Source organism: Pelecanus crispus, chromosome 8 (genome assembly GCF_030463565.1).
Source record: "Pelecanus crispus isolate bPelCri1 chromosome 8, bPelCri1.pri, whole genome shotgun sequence".
Taxonomy (NCBI): Eukaryota; Metazoa; Chordata; class Aves; order Pelecaniformes; family Pelecanidae; genus Pelecanus; species Pelecanus crispus.
Window position 1 is genome coordinate 22,987,386 of NC_134650.1, and position 8,482 is coordinate 22,995,867.

Sequence of the window (8,482 nt, forward strand, 5' to 3'; positions counted from 1 at the left end):
CTACCAATACAAAGCACAGCACTATGAGGGCTCCTATGGGGCAAATTAACTCCATCTCAGCCAGAGCCAAAACACAGTTGTTCAAGGAGTTAGTCAATGGGACCCCCTGGGAAACTGCCCCAAGGCACAAGGGAGCAGAACAGAGCTAGCAGATCTTTAAGGATGCTTTCCACAGAGCGCAAAAGCTCTCGATCCCTAGGTGTAAGAAATCAGGCAAGGAAGGCAAAGAGACTGGCATGGATGAGTCAAGACATGCCAGTCAAACTAAAGAGCAAGAATGAAATGAACAGGCAGTGGAAGCAGGGACAGGTATCCTGGGAAGACTATAGGGACACTGCCTGGGTGTGCACAGATGGGATCAGGAAGGCCAAAGCACAGCTGGAGCTGAACTTGGCAAGGGATGCAAAAAATAATAATAAGGGCTTCTACAGGTATGTCAGTCAGAAAAGGAAGGTCAAAGAAAGTGTACCCTGTCAATGAACATGACTGGCAAACTGGTAACAACAGATAAGGAGAAGGCTGGGGTACTCAACAACTGGCAAGCTCTCTTCCCACACCTCTTGAGTGGATGGACCGCAAGATGGGGACTGAGGGAGCAAAGTCCCTCCCACTGTAAGAGACAATCAGGTTCATGACCAGCTGAGGAACCTGAACATACATAAGACTATGGGACCTCACAAGATGCATCCCAGAGTCCTGAGGTAATTAGCTGATGGAGTTGCCAAGCTATTCTCCATGATATTTGAAAAGTCATGACAGTCAGGTGAAGTCCCTGGTGACTGGAAAAAGGGAAACATTGCACCCATTTTTAAAAAGGGTAGAAAGGAGGACCCTGGGAACTACCAACCTGTCAGCCTCACCTCTGTGCCTGGGAAGATCATGGAACAGATCCTCCTAGGAGCTATGCTAAGGCACATGGAGGACAGGGAGGTGATTCACAACAGCCAGCATGGCTTCACCAAGGCCAAGTCTTGCCTGACCAACCTAGTGGCTTTCTATGATGGAGTGACTACATCAGTGGACAAGGGAAGAGCTGCGGATATCATCTCTCTGGACTTCTATAAGGTCTTTGACATGGTCCCCCACAACATCCTTCTCTCTCAATTGGAGAGATGTAGATTTAACGGATGGACTATTTGGTGGGTAAGGAATTGGCTGGATGGTCATATCCAGAGAGTAGTGGTCAACAGCTCAACGTCCGGATGGAGATCAGTGACAAGTCATGTCCCTCAGGGGTCTGTATTAGGCCCAGTAGTGTTTAATATCTTCATCAATGACACAGACAGTGGGATCAAGTGCACCCTCAGCATATTTGCAGACAACACCAAGCTGAGTGGTGCGGTTGACATGCCTGAGGGATGGGATGCCATTCAGAGGGATCTGGACAAGCTTGACAAGTGGGTCCATGTGAACCTCATGAGGTTCAACAAGGCCAAGTGCAAGGTCCTGCACCTGGGACGGGGCAATCCCAAACATGGATACAGGCTCTGGGGCGAAGGGGTTGAGAGCAGCCCTGTGGAGAAGGACTTGGGGTGGATGAAAAACTGGACATGAGCTGGCAATGTGTGCTCGCAGCCCAGAAAGCCAACCATATCCTGGGCTGCATCAAAAGAAGCATGGCCAGCAGGTTGAAGGAGGTGATTCTGCCCCTTTACTCTGCTCTGGTGAGACACAACCTGGAGTACTGCATCCAACTCTGGAGCCCTCAGCACAGGAAAGATATGGACCTGTTGGAGCGGGTCCAGAGGAGGGCCAAAAAAATGATCAGATGGCTGGAACACCTCTCCTACGAGGAAAGGCTGAGACAGTTGGGGTTTTTTAGCCTGGAGAAGAGAAGGCTCCAGAGAGACTTTATTGTGGCCTTTCAATACTTAAAGGAGGCTTATAGGAAGGATGAGGACAGGCCTTTTAGTAGGGCATGTAGCGATAGGACAAGGGGTAATTGTTTTAAACTAAAAGAGGGTAGACTAGATACAAGGAAGAAATTTTTTACAATGAGGGTGGTGAAACACTGGAACAGGTTGCCCAGAAAGGTTGTAGATGCCCCATCCCTGGAAACATTTAAGGTCAGGTTGCATGGGGCTCTGAAGAACCTGATCTAGTTGAAGATGTCCCTGCTTATTGCAGGTGGGTTGGACTAGATGACCTCTTATGGTCCCTTCCAACCCAAACCATTCTACAGAACATAGGCAAGTTCTAATCCTCTTGAAAATGGGGATTTAGCAGCCTAAAAAAAACACAGCATAAAGAAACTGTATACCAGTTCAGCAATTTCAGAGTCACATTCAAAGGGATTACACAGAAGAGCTGAATTCTACTTATGCTTAAGTGCTTTTAGAACCAGATCACAAAACTTTCCCTTTCATATTTCTGCAAAGAGCTTGATCTGTACTCAAGCTTTGGCTCCTAGAAGCTCTTTCCAGGCTTGCTCTTAGAATGACTATTCTTTTTCTGTGGATAAAATAGTCTGAGTTTCATAGGCTAATGTGTGACTTTTAAGAGGAAAACACAAGACATACTGTATGTGGTTTAAATGCCATTTTTTACATACCAGTGTCTTCTGTCTATTCAGTGTAAGCATTCACACTTCAACATGCACCAGCTCCAGAGTGAACCAACTCTCTTCTTCCTATTAAGAGACCCAGAACAATGGGTTAGTGATCATCCTGAACCCTGACAAGAAATAGTTTACATCTATTTCACAATTTAGTAAATAGTTATTTCAAAATTATTTTGATTGCATCTTTAACCTTTTATGACAGAGAAGGACTGTCCTGGTTTTGGCTAGAATAGAGTTAATTTTCTTCCTAGTAGCTGGCATAGTGCTGTGTTTTGGATTTAGTATGAGAATAATGCTGAGAACACACTGATGTTTTAGTTGTTGCTAAATACTGCTCATGCTAGTCAAGGACTTTTCAGCTTCCCATGCTCTGCCAGGTACACAAGAAACTGGGAGGGGGCACAGCCAGAATAGTTGATCCAAACTGACCAAAGGGCTATTCCATACCATATGACATCATGCTCAGTATATAATCTGCGGGGGGGTTGGCCCCCTGGCAGTGATCGCTACTCGGGAACTGTCTGGGTATCGGTCGGCGGGTGGTGAGCAATTGCATTGTGCATCACTTCCTTTGTATATTATTATTATTATCATTATTGTACAGTTATTATTATCATTACTATTTTACTTTATTTCAATTATTAAACTGTTCTTATCTCAACCCAGGAGTGTTTCTCACACTTACTCCTCCAATTCTCTCCCCCATCCCATCGGGGCAGGAGGAGTGAGCGAGCAGCTCCGTGGTGCTTAGTTGCTGGCTGGGGCTAAACCATGACAGTCCTTTTTGGTGCCCAACGTGGGGCCTCTGGCAGAAAGCACCAGGGGAGACTCCAGGTAGACCCCTAGGGTTTTGGAGTCGGGGATACAGAGGATCCAAAGCCCCCTATACTCCAACTGAGGAAGAGATATTGGCAGCATATGAAGGGGTTCGAGCTGCTTTGGAAGTGGTTGGTACTGAAGCACAGCTCCTGCTGGCACCCCAACTGCTGGTGCTGGGCTGGATGTTCAAAGGGAGGGTCCCCTCTACACATCATGCAACTGATGCTACGTGGAGTAAGTGGGCCGCATTGATCACACAACGGGCTCGAATAGGAAGCCCCAGTCACCCAGGAATCTTGGAAGTGATCATGGACTGGCCAGAAGGCAAAAACTTCAGAATATCACCAGAGGAGGAGGTGACACGTGCTGAAGACGCCCCACTGTATAACAAATTGCCAGAAAATGAAAAGCAATATGCCCTGTTCACTGATGGGTCCTGTTGTCTTGTGGGAAAGCATCAGAGGTGGAAAGCTGCTGTATAGAGTCCTATACAACAAGTCGCAGGAACTGCTGAAGGAGAAGGGGAGTCGAGTCAGTTTGCAGAGGTGAAAGCCATCCAGCTGGCTTTAGGTATTGCTGAACGAGAAAAGTGGCCGGTCCTTTATCTCTGTACTGACTCATGGATGGTGGCAAATGTCCTGTGGGGGTGGTTGCAGCAATGGAAGCAGAGCAACTGGCAGCGCAGAGGCAAACCCATCTGGGCTGCCACATTATGGCAAGATATTACTGCCCGGGTAGAGAACCTGGTTGTAAAAGTACGTCACGTAGATGCTCACGTACCAAAGAGTCGGGCTACTGAAGAACATCAAAACAACCAGCAGGTGGATCAGGCCGCTAAGATTGAAGTGGCTCAGGTGGATCTGCACTGGCAACATAAGGGTGAATTATTCATAGCTCAGTGGGCCCATGACACCTCAGGCCATCAAGGAAGAGATGCAACATATAGATGGGCTTGTGACCGAGGGGTGGACTTAACTATGGACGGTATTGCACAGGTTATTCATGAATGTGAAACATGCACTGCAGTCAAGCAAGCCAAGCGGTTCAAGCCCCTTGGGTAAAGTGAACGATGGCTGAAATATAAATATGGGGAGGCCTGGCAGATTGATTATATCACACTCCCACAAACCCGCCAAGGCAAGCGCTATGTGCTCACCATGGTGGAAGCAACCACCGGATGGCTGGAAACCTATCCTGTGCCCCATGCCACCGCCCGGAACACCAACCTGGGCCTTGAAAAGCAAGTCCTGTGGCGACATAGCACCCCAGAAAGAATTGAGTCAGACAACGGGACTCATTTCCGAAACAACCTCATAGATACCTAGGCCAAAGAGCACGGCATTGAGTGGGTATATCACATCCCTTACCATGCACCAGCCTCGGGGAAAATTGAGCGATACAAGGGACTGTTAAAGACTACCCTGAGAGCAATGGGTGGTGGGACATTCAAACATTGGGATACGCATTTAGCAAAAGCCACCTGGTTAGTCAACACCAAGGGATCTGCCAATCGAGCTGGCCCTGCCCAATCAAAACTTTTACGTACTGTAGAAGGAGATAAAGTCCCTATAGTGCACATAAAAAATATGCTGGGGAAGAGAGTCTGGGTTACTCCCCCCTCTGGCAAAGGCAAACCCATTCGTAGGATTGCTTTTGCTCAAGGACCTGGGTGCACTTGGTGGGTGATGCGAAAGGATGGGGAAGCCCAATGTATACCTCAAGGGAATTTGATTTTGGGTGAAAATAGCCAATGAACTGAATTGTATGATATTAATTGCTTTATAATACTGCATGTTATCTCTTAACTGTATGGTTTTTCTCCTTTAAAAAAAAGTCTCTCCTCCATGATCCACCTGAGACTCCTCCCAGGCATCTACTGGAGTCTTTTGACCTCTGCTTTTGGGACCTGAGATCCAGGGAAGCAGCCTCAGACTCCTCCGAGGAAGCTACCCAGAATGTTTATTCTCCCTTCAAGGAAACTCCCTCCTTTTGGATCTGCGCGAGACTCCTCCCATGCATCTTCTGGAGTCTTTTGACCTCTGCTTTCGGAACCTGAAATCCCACGTAGCACCCCAGACTCCCACAAGGAAGCTTCCCGTGATTTTTTTTCTCCTTTAAAGGAAAAACCCTCCTCCGGGATCCTCCCAGGACTACTCCGAGCCATGTCCCAGAGTCTTCTGACCTCTTCTTTATGGACCTGAGATCCCGGGTAGCAGCCCCAGACCCATCCAAGGAAGTTACCCGAAATGTTTTTTCTCCCTTGGAGGAAACTCTTCTCTACGGTATCCACCTGAGACTCCTCCCAGATATGTCCTAGAGTCTTTTGACTTCTGCTTTGGTGACCTGACCTCCCAGGTAGCAGCCCCAGGGGAGTGGTGGGGAGGGGAGGGGAAAGATGCGGGGAGAGTTGGCAAGATGTGGCGCCGGCGGTTGGCACAGGGGTGCAGCGGAGTGCAGCTTGGCTTGGCCGGCCTCGGCTCAGCTCAACTGGGCGCGATCAGCACGTCTTGCGTGAGCTCGGTTTGGCTCGGCTTGCCCCAAGTGGGGCGGTGAGGCCAGAAGCAAGGGCAGGGGGAGGCAGAGGAGGGGAGGGAAGAGAGGTGCGACCTGAATTGGGGATGCAGCTGAGGAGTGCTCCCCTCCTGTGGTGCCCCGAGATCCCAGCCTTGGTGCCCCGGCCGTCCTGAGGCAGTTGCTCGGTGTCCCTCGTGTCCCCATTGTCCTGGCAGGGTGCGCTGGTGCCCTGGCAGGGCATCAGGAGAGCCCCAGGGCTGGGCTGGGGGCCGACTGTGTCCTGACAGTGACCCCCCTTTCGTGGGGCAGCCTGACGAGGGGGCACGGGACGACCCCCTTTTGTCTGCCCCAGGGCACTGTGACTGCACTGCCCTCACAGTGGGTGACAGTGGTGTCAGGCACAAAGCCCTGGGGAGCTGCCCCGGAGGAGAGAGTTGCACCCCCACCAGGCGCTGGGGGACCCTTTACCACCCCTTCCCCAGGCAGAAGAAACCCAACACCCTCCTGCTGTCCTCCTCGGCCAGGGGCCAGACCCAAAAGGCTCCCCGGCCGGCTGGGGGGTCGACACCATGACTGGGGGTCCCTTGCCTCTCCTGAGACACACAGGCTTCCTTCTCTGAACCTCTCTGCTGCATTACAGATTGCCACCAATGCCACAAAATCCCCACTAGCATGTATGCCCGGGATTAAAAAAGCAACTGTATATATCTATATCTAATCTGTATCTCTATCTCAAACCAGTACAAATAATTATCAACAATCAATAACAGCAACAATCAACAACAGCAACAATCAACAATGGCAGCAATCAATAACAGGAGCATCAAGTATCTATAGAGTATTACAGGTTAATACAAGTTTATCTCTAATAAAGTAAATGTATCAACGATAGAACAGCAGATATACTTGGGATAGGTTACATATATGTCTACATATGGTAGCCAGTGCATATGGTAGACAGATCCCAGAAGGCAACCCAACCATCCCAGAGACAGGGGCGACAAGCTGAACCACCCCCAGCAGTGGCCTCAGAGGGGGGCCAAGGAAGGGACAGACAGAGTTTCACATCTTACTCTGCTGTGCACGAAAACTGAGTCGTCTTATAGAATAATAGAATCATAGAATCGTTTAGGTTGGAAAAGACCTTTAAGATCATCCAGTCCAACCATTAACCTAACATGACCAAGTCCACCACTAAACCAATTAGGGGTAGAGTAGCAAGTTCATGTTTCCTGGCCTGGTGGCTGGATTATTTTTAATGAAAGTAAAAACTAGGAATCATTAAGATTGGAAAGGACCTCTAAGATCATCAGTCCAATCATCAACCCAACACCACCATGCCCAATAAACCATGTCCCAAAGTGCCATGTCTACCCGTTTTTTAAACACTTCCAGGGATGGTGACTCCACCACCTCTCTGGGCAGCCTCTTCCAATGCTTGACTACCCTTTCCATGAAGAAATTTTTCCTAATATCCAATCTAAATCTCCCCTGACACAGCTTGAGGCCATTTCCTCTCATCCTATCGCTAACTACTTGGGAGAAGAGACCAACACCCACCTCACTACAACCTCCTTTCAGGTAGACAATTGTAGAGAGCGATAAGGTCTCCCCTCAGCCTCCTCTTCTCCAGACTAAACAATCCCAGTTCCCTTAGCTGTTCCTCATAAGGCCTGTGCTCCAGACCCTTTACCAGCTTCATTGCCATTCTCTGGACACACTCCAGCACCTCCATGTCTTTCTTGTATTGAGGGGCCCAAAACTGGCCACAGTATTCCAGGTGCGGCCTCACCAGTGCCGAGTACAAGGGGACAATCACCTCCCTGCTCCTGCTGGCCACACTATTCCTGATACAAGCCAGGATGCTGTTGGCCTTCTTGGCCACCTGGGCACACTGCTGGCTCATCTTCAGCCGTCTTTCTACCAACACTCCCAGGTCCTTTTCTGCCAGGCAGCTTTCCAGCCACTCTTCCCCAAGCCTGTAGCATTGCATGGGGTTGTTGTGCCCAAAGTGCAGGACCCAGTACTTGGCCTTGTTGAACCTCATACAGTTGGCCTCAGCCCTTCAGTCCAGCTTGTCCAGGTCCCTCTGCAGGGCCATCCTACCCTCGAGCAGATCGACACTCACATGCAGTTTGGTGTCATCTGCAAACTTCCTGAGGGTGCACTCAATCCCCTCATCCAGATCGTTAATAAAGATATTAAACAAGACTGGCCCCAAAACAGAGCCCTGGGGAACACCGCTCAAGTCCAGCCGCCAACTGGACTTAACTCCTTTCACCACAACTCTCTGGGTTCGGCCACCCAGCCAGTCTTTTACCCAGTGAAGAGTACGCCCATCCAAGCTGTGAGCCACCGGCTTCCTTAAGAGAATGCTGTGGGGGGACGGTGTCAAAGGCTTTGCTGAAGTCCAGCTAGATGACATCCACAGCCTTTCCTTCACCTGCTAGGTGGGTCACCAGGTCATAGAAGGAGATCAGGTTGGTCAAGCAGGACCTGCCTTTCATGAACCCATGCTGGCTGGGCCCGATCCCCTGGTTGACCTGCACATGCCTGTTGAGCGCACTCAATATGAACTGCTCCACAATC